Source organism: Chelonoidis abingdonii, chromosome 18 (assembly GCF_003597395.2).
Source record: "Chelonoidis abingdonii isolate Lonesome George chromosome 18, CheloAbing_2.0, whole genome shotgun sequence".
In the NCBI taxonomy this organism is placed as follows: Eukaryota; Metazoa; Chordata; order Testudines; family Testudinidae; genus Chelonoidis; species Chelonoidis abingdonii.
Window position 1 is genome coordinate 19,275,124 of NC_133786.1, and position 24,398 is coordinate 19,299,521.

Sequence of the window (24,398 nt, forward strand, 5' to 3'; positions counted from 1 at the left end):
TGATTTCCATGAAGTCAAGGATTTTTCCTGAACTAAGCTGATCAAAACCTGCTGCTTACCTGCTCTTAAATGACTCATCCTGAGTTGAAATCTTAATGATTATGTAATATTTTATAAGTCAAAATTGAGCTAAATATAATGTCCAGGAATCCTTGGAGATCAAAACAGCATGTAAGAAATTGCTGTATTATTGTGTAATGGTTGGTACTATTTTTTAATTAGCTTTTACTCTGGGCTGGTCTCTTTTTTATGCAACTATCAAAAATGTGATATTAACATTGAATCTAATTTAATGCAACAAAATCAGAAAAACTCAGAGTTAAGTGTTGCACTCAAACTTTCTCTCACCTCATTGTGCCATGGTCCAGAACATAGTCAATCTTGTTATACTGCATGTGATGCAAATCCTGGGCACAAAAGAGTCAAAGAAAAACAGAGCAGCTCCTTCAGATATGACTTCTTGTTTTTGTCCATTCAGTGAAATTTTAACATTATTAACTTAGTTTTAATTTTCTTTGTTACTCAGTAATAATTTAAGGGGTGAGGAAGGCCAATGTATCTCCTCCAATCCCCAGCCAGAATTGATTTTGTGCGAATCCTTTGCTTCTAGTACAGTTCAGTTTCTTTCACTGAGCTACGTTATCTTTTTTTTATCTTTAGAATGAAATACTAAAATGTTAGGCTTTGACTTAGCAATAGATGGGGGGTTTTCACATAGTAGAACCAAAACAGATCGAAGAAGTCTTGTTCACATCAAATCCTTTCTACTTGATCTGAGTGGAACCATTACCTTGAGTTTAATAATCAGGAGGATTTTGGATAGCATTTGTTTACTCATTCTCTAGACTATAATATGGAATTTTTCTGTAGTAGAAACCAGGAGAAGTGATTATGTACAACTGTTCTTTATCAGAGTTAAATGTCGGCCAGCTATGTTGTTTCAAATAATGTTTAATTGAAGCTTTATGTTTGTTAAAACTATACTTAGTTTCAACTTGATGCAAGTTAAAACAGGTACAGATCCCTGGAAAAGGAGTTTAAAATGAAAGTCAGATCTTAACAGTAATTGTAGTGGCACCGGTAGTGTTGCTGTAATTATAATCATAATCTTCTATGAGGCAAACATCAGAGCTTTAAAGGTTCACTAATGGCTGACTTGTTTTGAAATTGCACTAGATACATGTGTTGGGAGGAGTGGCTTTCTATTACTGCCATAGTCATGCCTGAGCTGAATAGCACAGATAATTTCTTTCTCGCACTTGTATTAAAATTTTGTGTCTCATAACTTCCTCTCCTGATTTTATGTTAAAGGTCATTGTAAAACTGTGTATGTGTTTAATTGCTGAAATACATACAGTTACAGAGCTCTGCCTATTAGTGGTAGCTTCTTAAGTATATGTGGCTGGAGAGATTTAGACTATTAGTAGATATTTATGTAAAGCAAATCCTGACTGATTAAATGCATGTTGTAACCAGAGATATTGAACATTCCTGTTTTTTCACACCTGGTCTTCCTGAGCTGTTCTAGGCCCCTTCATAAGAAATACTAAAAGTATAAATTATAAACATACTAAACCAGGGTCCTGTTCGGGTTGTCTCAATGTTTCTTACTTTGCTGAATGGTGGTTATATGCAGCTCTCAGAATACAAGTATGCTGGGTTGTAGATTGTGAGAAAGTTGATTCTTTCTGAAGGAATGTTTTATGTTCAACTTCTCAAAGAAGGCGATGATTTATGATGTACTGTTGGGTTAGGGATGGTGGTGTTGTCTCTACTGTGTCTTGGCATGTTAACAGTAAAAGCATCAGAACTCTTTGGCATCATGGTTCTCTCAGCTATACTGCTCACAACACAGTCCTTAAAATGTTTTATTGAATTAACATTGTGTCATCCCCTCCTCCCCCGGCGAGTTTTCAAGTGTAGGAGTCAAATTATTGAACTGTGGGTATTATCAGACCACATCAGATTCAGTCCAAGGAATCAGAGTGGATGGGGACAGTCGAGTAACCTGTTGTCTCTTTCAGGTAGCAGTTAATCTTTCAGCTGTTCTTAATTTGGGGGTATAAAGAAGTTCTCTCTCCATGGTTAGGTTGCCTTTCCTCCCATACTGTTGCATGTGTTCCACACAAACACAATGTTTTGCCATGCGTGTTCCATAACCACTTGTTACAAGGTGCAAAAGCACTGTCTTCTTTTTTCCCGTTTGAAACGGTTTGTGATGGATATACATACAGGATTTACAAACATAGGTGCAAAAGTCTGCCACCTGCTCCATTGACTACCACTTAACCCTTTGAGTGCCCCAGCATGTACTGCCTATAGCTAATGAATTGGCATTTCAAGGACCTTTTGATATGTCTTGTTCTGCTGTTCTCTCTTATTTTATGTATTGAAGTTATAACAAGATGATTTTGGGACATGGCTGAGAGGAGGAATAGGGTATGCAACAGAGTTAAGATTAGGAATCTGGGCCATTCAGTCAGCATTTAAGTCAGAAAGAAGATGTTTGTCCCCACCACATTATTTTTTGAGACTTGGTTTTGAAAATTTATCTAGCCAATTTTTATTACTAGTTTAGAATATATTTCTAAATTTGATTCTTAGCCAGACCCTTTACTTGCCCGTTTCCAACACTCTAAACAGCCAGACAAATGTTGTAGGGGGTGATCATAGGCATTGCAACTTTGTGGAAGCGATAGCCTGGGAGCTTCCATCCAAGGAGACTACAGTTATGGCCCCACATTATCTCTGAAACTTTACCCAAATGAAATACTAAAATGTTAGGCTTTGACTTAGCAATAGATGGGGGGTTTTCACATAGTCGAACCAAAACAGATTGAAAGAGCAGTAGCAGAAATGCCACTGATCTTTAAATTTGTTAAAACAATTCTCATTGGCTTCGGTACATAAACGCTGAGGATAGAAGGCATTTTACTGGAGTGTTGTTTTGGGAAAGTTCATATTCATATAAAGAGAAAAATGTTACCTGCTTTAAGGGCGGGTATTTCAGTTAGATGAACTACGTTGTATTGGTATGGAAAGGACAAGCGAAAATCCTGGTCTTTTTATTCCCTTTCAATTCATTCTGTATAAAGCTTGGCTAGATCTTAGCCTGGATTTAGTAAAGGCATTCTCTCAAATCGAGAGCCAAATGGCTTTGTTGATGGTTCATCAGTATGAGACAGACAGTGGTATCATTACTGAACCCTCGCTTCTGATTCCTGCTCTCACAGCCATTAAAATACTTATCAGGATACAAAGAGGATCTGGAGATCTCTCTTATGAGGTTATTGAAAGATGCAGTTGGCCACTTCCCCTGGACTTTCTTTACAGATTGGTACAGAATCTTTAGAATACAATTATTTATGTCCAGAAGTATCTAAATTGTTTCAGTATTCTGCTTTGATGTGTCTGGGCAACTTTGACTTTTAAACATAAAACGGACATGAATGATTAACAAAAAATCTACAATTTTTTATCTATTCTCAGTTGTCTCGGTTTATCCTAAGTACTGCTTTCTAAATGTTCTGCTTAAGAAACTGACAGGAGAAGAACTAGCTTAGCAAAAGTGGTACATTGACAGGACTGTTCAGTTTCTCAAATTCCATCTGTTTTACTTTTTGCTCACTGAGTGCAGGATACTGAGGTGATGCACAGTTTCTAGGATGTTGCCATCAGAACGAAACCATTTCAGGTATTTCACATTGCAGAAAGCATTTCCTGTTCACTCCGAGTGAAAATTGTGATTAGAGATTATTCATATGGAGTAATGAGAGCATGGGCAGGGTTGATAGAACAGACCTAGAGGTACACCATCAACTACCTGGAACACCTTGGACCGATGAAATACTTTTGTTAGAGTGTTTGTTTTAAGTCTAAAAGTTGTCTTTGTGGCCGCTGCTTGGGATTTAGGTCATGGGAGTGGTCTTTGCATTCATCTTAACTCTGTAATAGCACTGGATGTTTTCTGAGTTACACGTAACAAATATTATTTGGCTTTAACAGACCAGACAAAGCCATATACTACTGGCCATATAGAATGCGCACTGTAGTAATGTGAGAATAGTCATGAGGTTCAGTTTGATTTTCTAATTCTAAAATTAGTTGTCAATGGAGACTCTAGAAGCTGGAGTTCTGATTGTGTTTATGCTGCTCTTCCTGTAACTTATAATTGCTAAGGATACAGGGACCCAGTTAAAAATGTAGGGTTCATTTTGAAGCAGAATTTCTTCTATTCCTGTTGTACCTCATTAGAGAACGCAACATAGTGAATAAATCTGCTATGCTTTCTGAGAGGTCTTTCAAGCTGATTTTGCTTAGTACCTCTATTTCTAGACTAAGTGCCGAGAGATGTGACATTCTCATTCTCAGTTTCTGGACAGGCATTCACTTATAAGAATGTGGAAGTCAAATGAGCCCTCACTTTGCTAGGCTGGATATAACAAGAACTCCAAATGCTCTGATGCTTGTAAATGACAATGCAACTCATAGTAGTAATTTGGAAATTCAGGGATGTGCTTATTAGGGTAGCTTAAGGATCCAGTTATTTTGATCAGAAGGTGCACATGAACATCTGGCTTGATGCTGACATGGTAATTTGTTGCTTTGTCGTCTTTTCAATGTGATGGGAGCACGTTAGATGTTGTGCCCATAACTACTGGACAGTCTGCAGAGTTAATATCTGAAGACAGACTCTCGCTTGTCTTTCCAGGCAGAATAAGATACTGTAGAACTGGTCAACTTTTGAAGAATGAACCAAAAACCAGGTGTAGGAGGTGAAGTAAAGTAAATCATTGTTCAGATACTTGTCTTTAAATTAAATATGCCCCCTTCCCATAAGTGCTGCCTTGAAAGTTGCATTCTTATTTCTAGTCCTTCTGCCTGTCAGTTTTGATGACAAGAATGATTCCGTTTGCCTCTAAGAATCCATATCATGCTCCAATACTGAGACACCACTGGAATCAGTATCTTCAGGAGAACTTTTCAGTCGAAACTCATTTTAATGATCAGAATTCCTTGTTCTCTCCAAAGATTTAATAACTTTGGAAAATGTTGTAATGTTGCTCCAAGGTCTTATTAAAGTGGTCTGTTAATTCATCATCATCAAAGATTTAAATATGATTTTCTCTCATTGAATTACACTGGTTGTAATGAAAAGATTTTGTTGATTGAGTAAGAACTGTAACCCATGAACTATCTAGATAGTCTGTGATATTTTGATAGGAGAGTTCAAGTGTGTTTCTGCCCAATAGATCTAGGGGATGCTTTCCATCTGCGACGTTGGGCTTTTCGCTTCCTTGTCATACTGGAGGGACTAGCTTGTTCTCATCCTTTTATTTATTTTCCCAAGTGACTTTTTTGTGTTGCATTGTGCTTTCTCGTGTAAATGAAGTCATGTTTAAAATTATCATGTTTTTAATCAACCTGTTATGCTTTGTGGTAACTTACATTAAGATAACCAGAGCAATTGTATTTGTGCTTCAGTCTCCTCAGGATGGAATGTCAATACCTGTCGCATCTTTAACTGACTCAGCATTCCAGCCTTCTACATGCATGTTGGGATTTCAACATCTGGCTTGGTACTTTCATATTTAATCAGTTACCAGACTACCTCGATAGATCATTATTACTTCTTTCCTATCGGTGGTGGTGTTGTCATGAACAGGCCACTTACGAGCATCATTGACAGGTGTGGCCACACCTCTTTCAAGTGCAAATGAAGCAGAAAGAATAATTTATGAAGAGAACAGCCTTTTTATTGAAGGTACTCCAGCAGGCATTTCATACCAGGCAGTTACTAGAACTGCCTGGTATGAAATAAGAGAGAAATAATAATCTCCAGGATATTGGGTCAAATCCAGAAGTAGTTCATCCTTTTGGAGAGCTGGGTTAACAGAGCTCTCAGTTTAAAAAGTGTGAATCCCAATTCTGAATTGACTAGGGTGCGCAACTGTAGGAATTGTTCCAGTTTATTCATTTATGACGTGCAGATTACAAAATCATCATAGAATGTCCATTAACAGAATCAATAAAAACATTCTGAATAGTCAAAGTTAATTGAATTATGGAGAGACAGTCATTCCATAGTTAAGCTTGCAACTGAGTTTTGTCACTGCTCCCCTTCTTCTCCCTCCCCCCCCCCCCCCGAAGACCCTCAGAACAGTCACATCTGCTACAAAATGATTGGTACAAAATATGAAGTAAATTGAATGATTTCCTGAGTTATGACATTAATAAAGCTGTCTGTTTGTAGTAAAATGTGTATAATATTCTAAAACCTAGTATGTAGAGCACTGGACTGGGTCCCAGGAGACTTAAGTTGTATTCCTGGCTCTGTTTTGGGTCTTCTGAATGACCTTGGGAAAAATCACAGTTCCTCAGTTTCTCCATCTATACAATTGGATAGTGATACATATCCACCTTGTAAAATGCTTTGAGATCTTCAGATGAAAAATGCTGTATAAGAAGTAGGTGCTATTATAATATTCCAGTGGCTCAGATCTAGAGCACAGCAACACAGTCTTATTAATTAATATCCAACTTAAAAAAAAAAATTGGAACCATCACTAGGGATCATATACTTTGGTGGTATTGGTATAGCATGTCAAATGACTGCTTGAAACTTACGCTTTCGTGTAAAAAACTACTTCTACCTGCTTCCCTTCCCTAGGCAGAATTCACTTGAAATACAAATTGTAAATAATAAAGTGGAAATCTGTTTATCATTATGGAAGTTTGTCAGTGGGAAAAACAAGAATTTGTCCACAAAAGATTGTCAAAGAAAGCGTCATTTTCTCTTATGACTCTCAAGAGGGTGGAAGGGGGGAGGACCAAAAAGCCTCCTGAGGCTCATTGAGTTGGAGGTTCTTGCCACTCCTGCAGCCCTGATAACATTCACAGGAAGGGGAAGGAATGCCCCCCAATCACTTCTCCCTCTGTCAGCCAAGTTCTCACTTAGTTACCCCCTTTCTTGAGATGGATGCTCTGATAGTCTTCTGTAGCCCCAAGAAAGGAATACCCTTTTAAAAACCCACAGGAAATTTCTCAGATGGAGAAGGTAAACAAATTAATTCTTTCCTCCTGCCCTATCTTTTCTTGCTACATTCCTGAGTGCTTTCTTCTCACTGTGACAGCTCTGTTCCTCATTGTCTCCTCATTCTCTTTACCAACTCATCTGCTCCTCTCCCGGCATCCCTCTGTTAGAAATACAAAGAGTGAGGGGGATGTGTTCAGGAAGAGAATATGTTTCTCTCCCTTTTCCACCTGACAGACTTCATGTGGACTGCAACAGTTGGGGTCCCTTCTAATGACTGACAGATTTGCTTCTGTTGCAGACCATAGGGAGGCAAATTGAGAGGGGGAGCTCTAGGAGCCATTGGCCTCCTGCTACACTCTGAATTCCTCAGCTCTGCCTCCTCATTTGAACCATTATCTTCCTTGCTTTATTCCAATATTCTCCAGCAAGGCACCTGTTCCCTCCAGAAATCTGCTCTACCTCATGCCCTTTTGAACCAGAAGCTCGGTGACGGAGAGAGGTGTGTTAGGATCTTAAGGAAGTGGGATAAGAAGATTAAGGAAAGCACTAAACTTTCTTCCCTGTTCCACTCAGTGTGCCTTCTCTGGTTTGTTACAGGAGGATTTCCTTTTGATGAGCCCCAGGAGGTTCTCAACTCCTTTACCTAGTCCTCTCCACTTCTTGCAGTCTTCACCAAAAGCCCAAGCACCTTATGTCCCCTTCTTCCCATATACCTCTCAAGCATTTAGGTGTTATGAGATGCTGCACAAGCATAAGGTTGGGGGGGTGGCGGTGTCTCTTAGTATTCAGAGAAATTGTGTGGGAGCCCTAGATGAGCCTCATCAGACTTACTTGGGAGTTGATGTATTTACCCAGTTGAAGCCCAACTCTTAAAGGTTGCAGAAGATGGGCTCTCCTTCTGCAGAACTGAGGGAAGGGGTTGGGAGAAGCTTCTCCCTTTCCTAATCTTAATTCTCTACTAAATCCTATGTTAAGGCTAGTAGGGAATTAAGGAAATTTATATATATACACACACACACACCTCTACCTTTAAGGTGAACCAAAGGTTGCACATGTGGGTCATGGGTCTGAATACATGTTGCCTTTCAAAAACTTTAGGGTGGGTGGAACCTTCATGCATTAGAATCCCATTAAATGAGCAGTTGTTGCATTTCTCAGATAAGTCCTTAACTCAGCCTCATAAACAATGCTCTGAAAAAAAAAGTAGGAAACATATTTTATTCATCTATAAAGTTTTTATTTTTTCTTTGATTTAAAAAATACTTGTAGTGCCTTAATTTTAATTGAATGGTTGTTGGATTGCTTATGGCTTTTTTCATCATTCATACAAAAATTTAACAGTATTTTTTGTGCAGATAGCACAGATGCTGAAGGCAAACCTTCTTCAGTAAGGACTTTGATCTTGTAAGGTGCTGAGTGCATTCATTGCCTCACAAGATTTGGTTCTGTGATTATATGTGTGAGCCAGTTATCCAAGTATCATTAGATATAGAGCTAGCATGTCTCCATATGTAAATATTATACTCCTTGATCATCCCATTAGAACTCTTTAAGTGAAAAGAACAAATGTTAGTATGGGGACAAATCATCACACTTATATTGGAAACATGTTTCCAGTAATAAAAAAAAAAAAAAAATGTCTAATATCAGTTTGCTGTGGTGTATGTTTTTGATACTCTACATGCAAAGAAGGGAATATGCTAGGCTGGTTTTCTACAGAGGCAGTTAAAGTAGTTTGTGTCTCTCGTTTGAGAAGTGCAGCCTTAACTTTGGATTTGCTGAGTTTCTAAGATTAGAGGTGTTCCGTTAGCTAAAATTCATGAAAGGTAACATGTACTCAAGTCACTGATATGTGTCTGCAACCGTAACTTTATCCATAAAAAACTGGAAGGTGAATATTATTGGTAATGACTTTCAAGACTCTAAACAAATACTCCCATAGTGTGCAAGTAAATGCGCAAATTATTTTTTAATCTAGGAATTCTGCTTTTATGTCTTATTTGTTTTCCTTTCAAACTTTGCATGTAATGTAAAGGATTGCCTTCTGAAAACTAGTCTTTTTCTCATGAAGGTAAGTTGCCTGATATTTTTATTAAACTACGTTGTGGGCCTTCTGAATCTTTGGTCTCTGGATAAACACCTTTGAACATGGATGTTGACCTTCTTCTCTACCAGAAAGAAGAGAACTCGGGTGTTTTAACAGGCATTTATAGTTCCTCTCTTCTTTTCTCTGAAGCCTCACCTTCAAAGTTTTCCAATATACACAAAATAGAAGTGATCTTGCAAAGAGCCGAGCATTGGTCTAAATATATGAGAAAGTCATAGACTACTGTAAAGCAGAATTTTGCCTGCAACTGTGATCTTTTGAGTTGCGGAATAAATTCTTCAAGGCAGAGAATTGTTGTCTTTGTACTGTGATGCACAGGATACCCATGGATGTTTCTTAATACTGTTCTTAGTAGTTCTGGCCTTTAGATCAGTATAGCATGTCTTTGTTCTTTCTGGCCTCTTTATATTGACAGGGAAGATGACACCAACTCATAAAGAACACCCACAACAAGAAACTGAGAAACAAAAAGCAGATTTGAACATCAGTATCTTCTGATGATTGTCCTTGCTGGGTTGTATTATTTCAACTTCTCCCTTCTTTGTTAGAGTAGTTTTCTAGCAGGAATTAAATGATTTAAGGGTCTGGTTGGTCCTCTGAAAATATGAGTTGAAATTGCTTATTTTTAATGGCCAGGCTTAGGAATTCAGCAAAAGGGTGCTAATTATGGAATTGTAGCTGGTAAAAGGACAGTTTAATAAGCCAAAATTGGTCATTCCTGCTCACCGCCCCAAAAAGGTTATATTTATTAAGCATTGCAAAGTATTTATATGTGCCTAAGGCCTGCTTCATCCTCAGTTGAACTAGAAATATAGTAGCCACTTTATGGTAGTCATACTGCACAATAACTTTTAAAAGGGGAAAGGGAAGCAAAGAGTAATGTATTCAATTAAAACTATATTAGGGAAACTTGGATAGGCGGAGTGTAAAAATGAGAGTTGGATTTGGCTAAGTAGCATACCACACAGCATCATAGTGGGGGCACCATTACACTACTGACCCTGGGAAGAGGGCTGCATAGTGAGTCACTACAGCATTTCCTGTAGCTCTTGGGTTTTTCCTTGATGTCTTCTCCCAACTGCATGTTCTTTGGTCTTTAATACAGTTTAGCTTATGCAGTCTGAAATCTCAGCCTAAAGTCATAACCAGATGCACAAAATTCTGCCCTTCAAGATGAGTGCTGAAAAAGTATTAAAATTCTTTGTCATCTTAGTGACTTACCATCTAAATCAGAACACGGAGGTTATTGGGTTTATGGTTGGCCTGTAACATGTATGCTGGATCCTTACAAGATATGATACTTGGCCCACTTTCAAGGAAGGAGCCAGTTAAGCAAATGGCCAAATAGGTCTGTGAACCAAAATGGAGGCTGGGAAATCTGACTTTATCACCTTGAAACTGGCTGTTTTAAGAAGGGATACACGCGAAATCTGATTCAAAGGCAGTTTTTTATGGGATTTATTATGTGAAATTAGAAATCAACAGCTCTCACCTTTTCTGAATCAGAAAATAAGAAAAGGTATGAATCATTCATATGGTTCAGCACTAGGTGGGTGAAAGCATTTACTCCAGAGCAATGTATTGTGTTACATTACATCTTGCCCCTTAGTGATTTTTATGAATTATTTCCAATCATAGGAGTGAGAGCTTTAAATAAGTTAGTTTCAAGAATGTTTCCATCAAGGATGGAATTTTGCAATGACTTTTAGTGGACAGAAACACCATTGAAACAAAAGGAGCTCTTCTAAAGTTATAAGTTGTGTCCATCAGCATTTCTTGACAGGTGGGGTCTTGTATATTTTCATGGAGGCTGGATTTGTACAGTTTTGGCTTTTTCCTTCTCAGAACATTGCAGGAGTGTTTTATATGTTTGATTTAGATTTTTAATGTTATTTAAAAACAACATACAAATCAAGAGTGTTCAAACAACTCAGTATTTAAGGCTATTAGGTATCTCACCCTGTTTGGGACTTGTAATAGTCTACCAACAGAAAATGACCTTACATGCTATATATGCTACAATTGCCAGGCAGTTTGGGTTTGGTATAAGGTATTATTTTAGCTTAAACTCTGAATTTCTTTGCCTTTGTGGTTGGGCATAGTCTTACGTTGAATAATGTAAATAAATCTTTGTACTTGTTTTTTTTCTGCAAATACTTTTGTGCATTTATGTTGTGTTTTATATTGTGGTATGCTTCTTGCATAGTTTCCTGATGGGCAAACCACACTGGATTATATCTGAGCAAAAGTCAGTAAGACTTCTCTCTTTAGTTTTAAAATAGCTCATTGGAAGTTGAGTCCTTGAAGTATAGCTATTATCATCAGTCTTAAAATATTATGTATCTTTAGCCCTGACCACTGTATGGTTTAAACTGTGCTAGCAAGGACTGAGTTTTTGTCCAATTCTACTGTTTTTGTATCAACAGTTCTTGAACTGTAGGCCATCAACTATTGTGTTCATAGTCCTTCCAGATATATTGCAGAATGAAATATTGAGAACCGGTCAGTGGGGAGGTTGAGAGACTGCCTAGTGAACTGTTGTTTTAAGTCTTAAAAAGTGGTCCTCAGGATCAAATATTTGGAGAGCTCCACTTCCTTTATACCACTGTTATCACAGGGTTCTGCAAGGCATAGAGTTCTCCCCGGATTGAAACCTGTCCAGTCTCCTTTCCTCAGGGCTTTGGTCCATTGTTGTTCCAGTCTCATTCTTTTTCTTCATCCTAGCATTTTAACCTGTTGCTGTTGGATAAGAAATTCGTTCCCACCCAGCAACTTGCAGCTGTGCACCTTCAGTTCCAAGACACGGCCTCTGTGCCTTCAATCAACAATTTGTTGTTGTGGTACTTTACGGAAGGAGGGGTTCTACTGTAGGTGGCTGGGGTGGAAAAAGTGGGGGCAAATGGGACACAATTTGGATTGCTGAGGTGAGCGGGAGGTCAGAAATGACATAAAATAGTTCTGGATCAAAGCTGTGGGCAGGGAATGTAGGGGATGGGGGCAGCAGTGGACCACTGCTATTGGGAGTCGTTGCTAAACTAGCCTCAAGGGAAAGGAAATGAGGCAACTGGAAGGGATAATGGGGATTTTGAGGTAGAAAGTGAAACTAAATTGACATAGGAAGGGAAAGAAAGAAGGGACTTGTGGAAACGTTGCAGGACTGGAGGACTAGGGCTCTTATCTGAAATTGGAAAGGAATATAGGCTAGTGTTCAGAGAAAATGTTGGGAGTCTGGACATGTGGGTTCTGTTCTTGGATCTGGCAGAAACTTATTTTCGTCTTGGGCATGTCGCTTACCATCGTGATGCCACAGTTTGCCCATCTGTAAAAAGGATACATTACTTGCCTGTTTGTCAACAAATTTGATCTAAAGGACTCTGTAAATACTTTTAAGGATTTGGGAGCTCTGGTCTGTAAAGAATAAGCATCAGTGGTTTCTTGCCTGTACTTAGTACTAGGCTACAGTTTGTTTGAAAATGCTGCGTGTCTATGTTCTTGGCAGTCTTAAATCAAGAAAAATGTATTTGGGAGAAATGGCTCTTTGGGATAGGTTTTGGAATGTAACTGATCATATGTAGCTTGTGATTTTTCTGTACTCTCTCTTGCCCCCTCTCTCACTCTCTGTTTGAAGAGCACAAACGCATGCTAAAATATTTGTTGGTGTTGAATATGTAGATTTTTAACACCCACTCCTTTTGTCAGTTTTGTAGAACACCCCTGCTCTCCTCCCCCCCCCCCCGCAAGTATTAATCCTTTCTAAGTCAGTTCTGTGTAACATTGTTTACATCTTGCAGTGAGCCCCACGTGTTCAAGGGGAGTGGCAAAAGAGACATGACAAGGCTCTTGCTCATTGCAGTGCTGTGTGCAAAATATGAGCCCTTGAGTGATGCACTTCTGCAGCATTCCTTTCACCGCTCTGCTTGGATTTCAGTTTAATTCTGTTAATCTAAATTCTACCTTAAATTTACACAGACAACCCCTGTTTTTCTCTTTCAGTAAAACAGTAACTAGATCTTTAAATAAATATTGTCTTTATATTTTTGAAAATGTATTTGATGTGTATTTGTAGAAGCAAGTGGTTGAGATTTAAGTTGTGGGTTTTTTTACCAGTGTTTTTCCTTTTCCCCTTCCTTCCCCTGGCATCACCGCCACAGCACTGGAAAGAGAATGTGTAGTAGTGAAAAACCTAGCAATTTCTCTTCTCTTCCTTCTCCCCCCAACGATACTCGTGTGTGTGCGCGCGCTTTAATATAAAATACAGAGAATTGTATTTCTATGTGGCAGTCTGGTATTCTAGTGCTACTTTGAGGCCTATACAGATATTAGAAATAAATTCGAATGTCAGCATAATCAGAGCTAAACATATGTTTTTAGCATTGAGTCCATGTTTAGATACAAGAGATTTTTGAAACTAAGAAATCTAAATTTTGTGTTGGGCCTTCTCTTTCTGGATACAGTTTGCATTATTTACAGTACTTGTCTTTGTAGCTCTTATTAGTATTGCAGTTCATGGATTTACCAGTGTGTCCTGTATGTATGTTGGTAAATTTCCAGAGGTCTGTGAAATGTGTAGATTGCCACCTTATTCCATGAGAACAACACAAAAAACAGAATGCAGTGACTTTTTTTGTATTTACTTAGAGCACTGAAAACCAGAGGCAATTTTTGTCAGGCAGGAAAGAACGTCTCTACCTTTAAATTTTCACAGAAATCTTAATTTATTCTTAGAGTAGCCAGTAATAAGAATTCATACAAATTATATTCACTTGCATAATTTTTTTTAAAGAGACAGCTCACTGGAGCACATTTTTGTTCAAAATTTTGAATGGGCTTTTGTTCAGAAAATTGCATAGTATTCTGTAAACTGTCCAGTTCTTTGCTATATTACTATGAGATGGTCTTTAGTTGGACCATTATTTGTCTTGCTGAAGGATATTTCCGCTATTGAAGGAGTTAAAACACACAGACTCCAGAAACATTTTATCGAGTTAACCCCCACATGCCTTTCATGTCCTAACTTGTGTGAAGACTTGTAGGGAGACTTTTCCCATTGCAAACTATGTAACTGGGTAGTAAATAGCAACTTAAAAATGTAATTTCTGGTGACTGTAGACAGAATACAGAAATCACTTAAACTTTCATTCTGATTTAGTTTTTTACAGAAGATTTTGAGAGATTATACATCTAGGCTGACTTATGTTTAATCAGAAGAGTTTCTTAACATACTGTTGACAGTTCCCATCAAGAGGCTATAGCATAAAGCCTCTGACCTCAGCTCCTGGAATTATGTGATGACATCAGATTCAACTTTCATGTGCAGAAGAAAAAACAAAACCTCTAGCTCTTATGGTTGTAAGTAGAAGCTTGTTAACGTAAACTCAGTGCAACTGATCTAGTGATGTTCACATAGCCTGAGAGAGTAACTGAGATGTTTGTGCTACAGCATGCATCTCAGTATGGTGGTAAGGCTCAGATGCACTTTGTTGGAGGCCAGGCCAACACCACTGTGGAACTGTAGGGCTTGTGTATGGCAGGAGAAAAGTGCAGCAGGCCCAGTCAGCCCATCTCAAGCAGGTACACGCCATGTTCTGGGCTAAGTACAGCGTCATAGCTGCCACCTCTACCTTTCCAGGAGGAAGAGGGGATTCCTGCCTTTACAGAATGTATAGGGAACTCCTGATGAGAGAAGGGAGCCCTGTGCTTCTGCCTCTCTAGAAGTGGGGTCCCTGCCACCACGACTTTCAGTGGGATGTGGCAAAGCCATGGGGAGCTCTGTGTTATGTTGTGCCTAGAGCCCTGGATTGTCTTAATTTACTTTGCCCCATTTCTGTGTCAAATAGATATAATCTGTAGTCTGCCTCTTGGAGTAAAAACATGTGCATGTTGTGCCAATTTCTGACCTCAGATGTGTATGCATCTCACATTCAAGTCATTTGATGTTATATGTTTGTGTCCAAGGGCAAAATTTGGCCCTAAGAATATAGATTAGAATGTATTTGTTACATTCAGCAATCGGTTTACAGAGATTTTTCTCAAACATTTCCTACTGAGAATGACAGTTAAGCAGGTTAGGAGCATATGGTGGCTGTAAACAACTGGTCTGACAGCCTTTTAGCAAAAACTCACAGACATTGATGTCCATACGTGTGGTTTAAGTTCTTAAAAACAAGCTCTTGGTGCTTCAGTGGTTGCAACTGGGTTTGTTGCCTACTTTGCGAAAAATGGAGATGGAAAGTGTTTTTTCCTTCACATATAAGACACAAACTTAAAAAGGTTTTGTATCATTTTCAGGTAAAATATTGTACCATAGACGCAAGAAAAAAGCTTTGCTATTGGTTCATCTTGGCTTCCTTATCAAGCAAAGTTGAAAATTAAGAGGTGGCCCAAGCTAATTCAGTGACTGGTACTAGTGGTGTACTGTATTGGCATTGTTAGAATTTTTCTTTTCTGTGATTGATTGGAGTTGCTACCTTTTTATTTTTAATCACTTACGTTCTTGTAGTGCCTCTTACCCAGAAGAATCTCAGAGCTCTTTACAGACTTAAACTGTTGTAGAAACTGTACAATGAGGGTCACTATAGCCATCTCTGAGGTGGAATATTACACCATACAACAGTACATAATAGTTTAAGACAGGAAGTAGAGTGTGCCACATCAGTTGAAACTGTAGAGGGACTTTAGGGAGGGAAATGTAATTGCCCAAGTTGGAATTTGGCTGGGACACCTGGATCAACATACTGCTCTTATGAAATGTACCATGAAATCTTTAATTACCCCAAGTGAATAGGGCTTTTGTATAATAGGTTGTCCAAAAAGTCTGCCTTAGCAGCACAGTGCCCCAAGCCATGTTGGAGTATTGTTTTTGCATTTTTCAAAAAGAAGTACCATCTGAATCATTGACAGCCTTCGTTTCAGCATCTAGGTGTTTCTCAGTTGTCTTTCATCCAAATATAGATTTAGCCCAGCTCTGGTTATCTTGTGATTTAGTCAGTTGCCCCTCTCCTCCTTTTTTTTTCTGCTGCAGTTATGGAAAGTCTAGGCTAAAGAAATATGTCATGCATTTTATTCTGAAGGCAGTGAAAGTTGTGGTCATTCTTTTAAAAACACTTGTTGATTTTTCAAGAAAAATACTGAAACAAAAACATCTCTGGAAAAAAGTTCTGTAGTTTAGGGCCAGTTGCTGAGAAAACTCTGTCCTTTGTTTTCAGATGTGTTCTTCTTGAGATTGACAGTTTCTTTGAAGTGTAACTGTTGATAGGGGTCTTGGTTGCTTAGCAAGTGGTGCTTCTGTAGGTAACTTGGTCTATTGCTATGGAGGACCTTAAAGATGAGGACTGCTGTCCTGTAACTCGATGCCTTACAACAGTGGTTCTCAACCTATTTACCATTGTGGGCCGTATATACAGCTCTCTGTGTGTTAAGTGGGATGTATCCACACAATACATTTACTACCTGTATGGCCCCGAAGATGTTACATGGGCCTCAGCTCTGTGCTGACTGCACCCTGGGTTAAGAACCACTGCCTTAAGATAAATCAATCTGAGTGGAGCACTAGAGTGATGTGCTTTTCTATGGCTGATATCACTCAGGTGGCCTGGTGTTCTATTCTGAACAAATTAGAGCTTTATTTGAGCTGGAGCAGTCATTTCTGAGTAAGTAAGTTGCAGTAATCCAGTCTGGGAGTCACAAAAGGGTGGATTGGTATAGCCAGAATTTTTTTCTGACAACAGGGTACTATTACACCTCTGCCCCGATATAACGCTGTCCTTGGGAGCCAAAAAATTTACTGTTATAGGTGAAACCGCGTTATATCGAATTTGCTTTGATCCGCCAGAGTGTGCAGTCCTGCCCCCCCCCCCCCCCGGAGCGCTGCTTTGCCGCGTTATATCCGAATTCCTGTTATATCGGGTCACGTTATATAGGGGTAGAGATGTATCATCTTGTTGAAAGATGGTTTCAGCAGCTGTAGTTACTTCAATGTCTAGAAACAAGGATGAATCCAGAAGAACTTTGAGGCTGTGGACTGAGTTGCCTATTTGTGTCCATGCTTGCTCTAGGCTGGGAAGGTATATGGTAGCTAGCTCTTCAGAGTGTTTTAAGTTTTCCCACTGCTGATTGTTGAGTTTAGTTTCCACCAGCTGCTTTTCATCCATTTGCTGATCTCATACAGTTACAAGAATAATTATGGGTTAGAGCTATCACCTGTCTGTGAATAAAAGACCCGGGTATCATCTAGAGATTGATGTTTGTCATGATTTTCCCGAAGAAGTTTAATGGAGTTGCTGAACAGATGGGGTATTAATATGCAGGTCTAAAGAACTTGCAGGTGAGCACTCTGATAAGGGAGGATAAGTTGTCCATCACCACCCTCCAAGTGTGAGTTGTAAGAAGGGATTAGTTAAACTCACTGTTTTCCTGGTAACCCCTGATCCCTGAGGAGAACACAGGATACTGGAGAGCCCCTTTTTGCTTCTCCAAATGACAGGGCCTTCCCATACCGTTCCACCCCAGGGCAGCGAACAGTTTTTACTCTTCTACCTTTGCCTTTTTTGTGTGCCCTCGGCACTCTAGTCATGTTCTGCCACAGTTCCATTGGTTTTAAGTTTGCAATATAATAATGAATCAATAAAGGTTTTTAATATATAAAACTCTGTTGAAAAATTTAATTGAGATATTGCTTCTCCCTAATAATATCTTTACAGAAACACCTTTCATTCATTTTCTTGGTTACAGTACACTGCTTTTCCACAAGAACACCCTGCCCTGAAAGCTGGACAAAAACACATCCCTTACCCTGTTTCCTTGACTAGTTGAAGCACCTTGTGGAAAGGCAGCCTTTTTGGCTGTTCATTATATACAGAAGCCTCTCCACCTCCTTCTTCCACCCACTGGTGAGCATCTCTTGCTTGCTCTCTCAGATGATGAGAAAAACAGAGCAAAATGCACTTACCCCAATAGGCAAACATTGTTCAGAAACATCCAGACTTCCCATGAGGCACTTCTACCATCCCTTCAGTCTTTCAAATGCACCTTCCACTGTCATTCAGCAGCTCCTCAGGTATAGTCAACAACTTCTGTCTCTTGTCTGAGGCTACGTCTACACTGCACGATTATTTCGAAGTAGTTTAAACCGATATTACGAAACCGATGTTATAAAATCGGTTTTGCGCGTCCACAATGCGATCACAAAATCGATTGCTTGTGTCCATGGTCCAAGGCTAACAAAAGAGAGAGATTCCACGGTTGTGAGAGGGCGGTGGAAATAAACTGAGGACTGTTCCCATGAAACCACGCCAGACACTGTGTTGACCCTACAGGACGATTGGAGAGCTCTGCCAATAAATGCAAAATATTATAGACTGCGGGATGTGGGATAGATGGAGTCCTCAGTACCCTCCTCCCTTCAAGAGCGTCCATTTGAGTCTCTGGCTTCCGTTACGCTTGTACACGACGCGCTGTGTATCCTGCAGTTTTATTACAACGCTTGCGTTTCGTGTTCTGTAACGGAGGTCTGATACAACAGATTGTCTCCATACAGCATCAGACTAGTATCATCCCGTACGTCCATGCTGAAGCTCTTTTGGATTGAGACTGCATCGCCAGCCGTGACTGACAGGCTCACACCTGGGCAGAGAGAAATGCAATTCAAAAGTTCGCGGGGCTTTCCTGTTTACACTGCACGCTGCATCCGAGTTCCGATTGCTGTCCCAGAGCGGGTCACTGCAGCACTCTGGGATGCGCCGAGGCCAATAACAGTGATTTCGTGCCACACGAACCCTCATCGATTACACTATCGATTTTAGCGCTACTCTCCTCCGTCGGTTTGGGATGACGTTCCGGAGAAGCGAGTGGCAATAGCCCTCTGGAAGCTTGCAACGCCAGACAGCTACCGGTCAGTCGGGGAATCAATTTGGAGTGGGCAAATCTACTGTGGGGGCTGCAGTGATGCAAGTAGCCAAAGCAATCGTTAAGCTGCTGCTACGAAAGGTTGTGACTCTGGGAACGTGCAGGTGATAGTGGATGGCTTTGCTGCAATGGTTTTCCGAACTGTGGTGGGGCCATAGATGGAACCCATATCCTATCTTGGCCCCAGAACACCAGGGGGCCCCAGTACGTGAACCGCAAAGGGTACTTTCAATGTGCTGCAAGCACTGGTGGACCACAAGGGACGTTTCACCCAATCCACGTGGGATGGCCAGGAAGGGTTCATGACGCTCGCGTCTTCAGGAGCACTAGTCTGTTTAAACGGCTGCAGCAAGGGAATTACTTCCAGACAGAAAATAACCGTTGGGAATGTTCAAATGCCTATAGTTATCCTGGGGGACCCAGCCTACCCCTTGATGCCATGGCTCATGAAGCCATACACTGGCAGCCTGGACAGTGGTCAGGAGCTGTTCAACTACAGGCTGAGCAAGTGCCGGATGTGTGGTAGAAATGTGCATTTGGCCGTTTAAAGGGTCGCTGGCGATCATTACTTACTCGCTCAGACCTCAGCCAAACCAATGTCCCGCTTGCTATTGCTGCTTGCTGTGTGCTCCACAATCTTGTGAGACTAAGGGGGAGACATTATGGCTGGGTGGGAGCTGAGGCAAATCACCTGGCCGCTGAGTACGAGCAGCCAGAGACCAGGGCGATTAGAAGAGCACACCTGGAGGCGCTGCGCATCAGAGAAGCCTTGAAAACGAGTTTCAGCACGGCCAGGTACGGTGTGACTGTTTTGCCTTCCCTTGATGAACCCTCCGCACTTGATGGACTTATTCAGTGTAAGCAACCCCCCTCCCCTTTTCATTACAGGTTGGCGAAGGAATAAATTCTGTATCGTTTAAAATCATTTATTATTCATTAAAAGTAATTATGCATCTGTTAAAAAATCATGAGTTTTTCCGTTACTAGATTTCCCTGTAAGCAACCCACCCTCCCCTTTCGATGTATTTCTGTATTACAAAGGAACTATAAAAAAAGCAGAGAATTAGGAAGGTGTCCCTGACTGCTGTGCTTTGGAAGGAGGGGAAGGGAAGGCTATAAGGCACATTGTAGCGTAATTACAGCCTTTCCTTGAACTCTGCAGGGGTGGAGGAGTAGGCGGGTGCAGAAAGCCTTCCACCACGCGTTCTTACACGTCTGGGTGAGGGAGATATGGGACGTGGGCTTGCAGGGAGGTTATACAGGGCTGCAGGCAGGGCACTCTGCTACTGTGCTGCTCTTCCTGAAGCTCCACCATGCGTTTGGAGGATTTCAGTTTGAGAACGCAGCAGATCCAGCGTTGCTTCTCTCCAACGCTGGTCTTCTGCCTAGCCCTCTCAGATCGTTCACTGGCATCTTTCCTGTACTTTGCTACCACATCCTTCCAATCATTCTGTTTATCCCTCTCATTGCGTGTTACTTCAATAATTTCTGTGAACATTTCATCTCGCGTCTTCTTCTTCCTCCGCCGTATCACAGCACACCTCGTGATGGCATAGGGACTTCTGAGAAATGTGCAGCTGCATGGGGAAGGCAAACCAGGGTGATAAGTATGTGGAAAGATACCTTTTACAGAGCAATGATAGTACTCTTTCACATAGAACACTATCCACCTTACAGAGCACATGTGATCTCTATACAAGGTCGCATTTTGTAGCGTTTAAATATTCAGTGTCTGTGTGACTGGTGTGGCACACACACAGACGCAGGTACGGCCAACCGTACGTCCACGCGGCGATGGTAAGTGAGGCTTTAAAATTTTGACTTCTCCGCCGTTCATATACACAGTGATCTATATGATGCCTTGCTCCTGTTAAGAGGACCTGCAAAGCCCAAACCCCCTCTTTCACATCCACCAACAGCGCATGGCTCCTATCATATACGATCGCTGCTAGTGATCACCCTACATCACCCCCCGCATCGCGTTGCTGGTAGCAGGGAAGAATCCTGCTTGCCAGACGCTGAAAACTCGTCGCTATCCCTCCTCCCATCCCCCGCTCTGGCCAGTAGCAAAATCGCCATGTCTGCCCCCTATTTACATTCCTGATGTTCTACAAGGTAACAATGGATGATATCTCTCTCCTGACAATAGCACCGCAGGAGGCAGATCGTTTGTTTATGCAATGCCTTCAGTGCAATGCCTTCAATGCTGCAGTACCAAATGTCTTGCAAAATGCATGGCGTTGAAAAGTTACCTACTATGGGGGAACGGAGAGGCTGTCTTGGCCAGAAATGTTCTCATATAGCATAAGGGTTTTTGAGTTCCTCCACGATCGATTCATGGAGATTAATTTGGAGATTTTCACATCCATCCCCAGACATGTTAACGAAATTTTCCTGTAACAGTAATGGCTGCGACTGCAGCAAAAGCCCTGTGTGTCAATGCGATCTAAAAAACCGTCTTGTTTTAATCCGTGTTTTGGTACAGAATGAAGGGACACTTACCGGAGGTCGCTTCCATGGCTTCACTGTCTGGGCTTCTCGCTTGGGAGCGCAGGGACTGTATTCTTGGGTCTCAAAAAGATCCTGGCTGTTGGGGTTTACGGACTGCTGTGTGCTATCACCACGGTCATCTTCATCCTCAAATTCGTCTCCATCTTCCCCCTCGGCTACATCCTCAGAAACACTTGATATTTCAATCCCAAAGTCTGAATCCACGGACAGGGGTGGGGCACTGGTAGCGCTGAACCCCAAATTGCATGTAGTTCAGCATAGAAGCGGCATGTTTTCGGCTCAGAGCCTGACCTTCCGTTTGCTTCTCTGGCTTTCTGGTAACCCTGTCTAAGTTCCTTCAGTTTCAACTCTCGCACTGAAGGGAGTCTCTGCTGTGACTTTATCAGCCATAGACTTTGAAATTCTTTCAAAAACTTTTTCATTTCGTCTTTTGGAACGCAGTGCTGTGAGCACTGAGTCCTCACCCCAGATAGCGATCAGATCCAGAACCTCCTGTGTGGTCCAAGCTGGCGCTCTTCTTCGAATTATCAGGAGACTGCATTGTGACGAGTGCAATGAGCTCTGTGTGGTCACCTGTGTGTGTGCTGACCCTCCGGTGGACAATCAGGAAATGGAATTCAAAAGTTCGCGGGGATTCAGGCTTTTTCCTGTTTACCTGGCCAGTGCATCACAGTTTAGTGTCCGATGCTATCAATGAGTGCCCCTGTGACAATGGTTCTGAAACCCAAATTGGGAGTGGCTCACTTGGGGCAGAGTCAATCGCTCCCTTCTGGTTTCTAAAAATGAGTATGTCCTGCCTGGACTGTCATAGCCACGACTGCCTGCCTCCAAGTGCCCCCCCCCCCCCCCAGTTTGTCACAAATAAGTCTGTTTTTATTCTTGTATTCCTCACGACTGCATGACAGAAATGGGGGTGGGCCCTGCCACGGTAGCTGCAGAGAGGGTTGGGAGAGAGTGAAGCAATGGTTGCGGTTCTTGCGGAGAACCCCCTGTTAATACAGCCATGGAGTAGCTGCGCTCTTCTAATACACTTGACTCTTCCTTCAGAGGAGTAGCCGTGTTAGTCTGGATCTGTAAAAGCAGCAGAGAATCCTGTGGCACTTTATAGACTAACAGACGTCTGTTAGTCTGTAAGTGCCACAGGATTCTCTGCTGCTTTGACTCTTCTTGTAGTCAGGACTGACTCTATTTTTAGACAGCATAAGGGAGGGATTGACTCAGTGGCCAGTGAGTCAATCCCAAGTTTGCTTTTGCGTTGCGCCCCCAGCTGATTTTAGCCAGGGGCACTCATGATAGCAGCGGACAGTTCAGAGAAGGAGAGATAACCGTCATGTCATTGCCAGTTTTCTCTGGCAGTAGACGTACAGAACGACTGGTAACCATCTCTGCTATCATTGCAAAAGCAATTGAATGCTGGTGTGTAGCGCTCGAGTGTCGCCTCTGTCTCCACGGCATCTAGTACACAAATGGTGACGGGAAAAACAAAAAGCCGACGGTCTCTAGTGCTGCCGTGCTATTGTTTCTGCAAGGGCAATCCAGGAGAAAAATGTGCGAAAGGACTGTCTGCTGATGTTTTCCCGGAGCAAGGAATGACTGACGACATTTACCCAGAACCCCCCGACCATTAACATTTGCATCAGGGGCCGGGGGATCATGGGGACGGAACGGGGTGCTGAGGACTCCCGCTATCCACAGTCCTCAGCAGTCTCTAAAAACTATTTGCATTCTTGGCTTAGCGCCCAGTGTCTGTAGCTTACAACACGGTGTCTTTTTATGGTTCACGGAACAGCTATTCAGTTTCCTTCCCCTACCCCAGCACGAGAAATGAAAGTTAAATAAAGCAATCCTTGAGTACTTACAATGTCACACCCTCTTTACTGAATGGTACTGATAGAGGCGAATCTGCAGCACTGAGAGCATTAGAGCTTTGCACAGTGGCAGTATCATAACCAATGAAGTGAATCTGAGGTGTGATTATTGCTACTTGAAAATCTGCTCCTCTCCCCTTCCTGGTGGTAGATGGTACAGTACTACTGGAGACAGCAGAAACTGTTACCATCTCCCCTTTTTGTTACACTCACCAGTAAATGGGACAGAACGGATAATAACCCTGTGTAAATTTTTGAAAGGAAAATGGGGATTAACTCACTTGGGACTGGGTCAATCCTGCCCTTTACGGTTAATAAAAATAGAGTCAGTCCAGACAAGAATAGGATACAGTGTATTAAAATCAGTGTAGCACAGCGCAGCTGCTCCGTGTCAGTATTCACAGAGGGAGCGCTGCAAGTAACGCAACCATTGCTTCCCACCTACCTGGCTACCACAGCAGTGCCCCCCCACCCATTGTTGGCATGATGTTATGAAGAATGCATGAATAAGAATCACAGAGTAGTTACTGAGATCAATGAGGGGGAGGGAGCCACCATGGGCTATGACAGTCCATGCAGTTCAGAATCTTTTCTTTACGCAAGAGAGGAAGGGGTCTGATGAAGCTCAGCCCCAGGTGATAAGATGAAGACAGTTACCAGGCGTTCTGTACCATCACTGTCAGAAAAGGGAGTCATTCCCATTTTCACCCCGGAGCCCCGGCCACACTCAGCCAGGAGCACTCACTGGGCAGCCGTCTACCCCTGGGGAGGGGCAGAGGAGCGGATACTGCTCTCACCGCAGCAGCATCGCGTCTGCCAGCAGCATTCAGTACACAGAGGGTGACATTTACAGTACTCAAGGAATTATTTATTTCACTTTTTTTTACCGTGCTGGAGGGGGAAAAAACTGACGAGCTGTTCCGTGAACCACGCAAGACACCGTGTATTACGCTGCAGACATTGGGCGCGCAGC

General features: G+C 41.6%; 1 pseudogene; it reads left to right on the plus strand.

Moving 5' to 3' along the window:
• Positions 1-23,480: 23,480 nt before the first annotated feature.
• On the plus strand, positions 23,481-23,694 carry LOC142047916 (U4 spliceosomal RNA; annotated as a pseudogene).
• Positions 23,695-24,398: the final 704 nt, after the last annotated feature.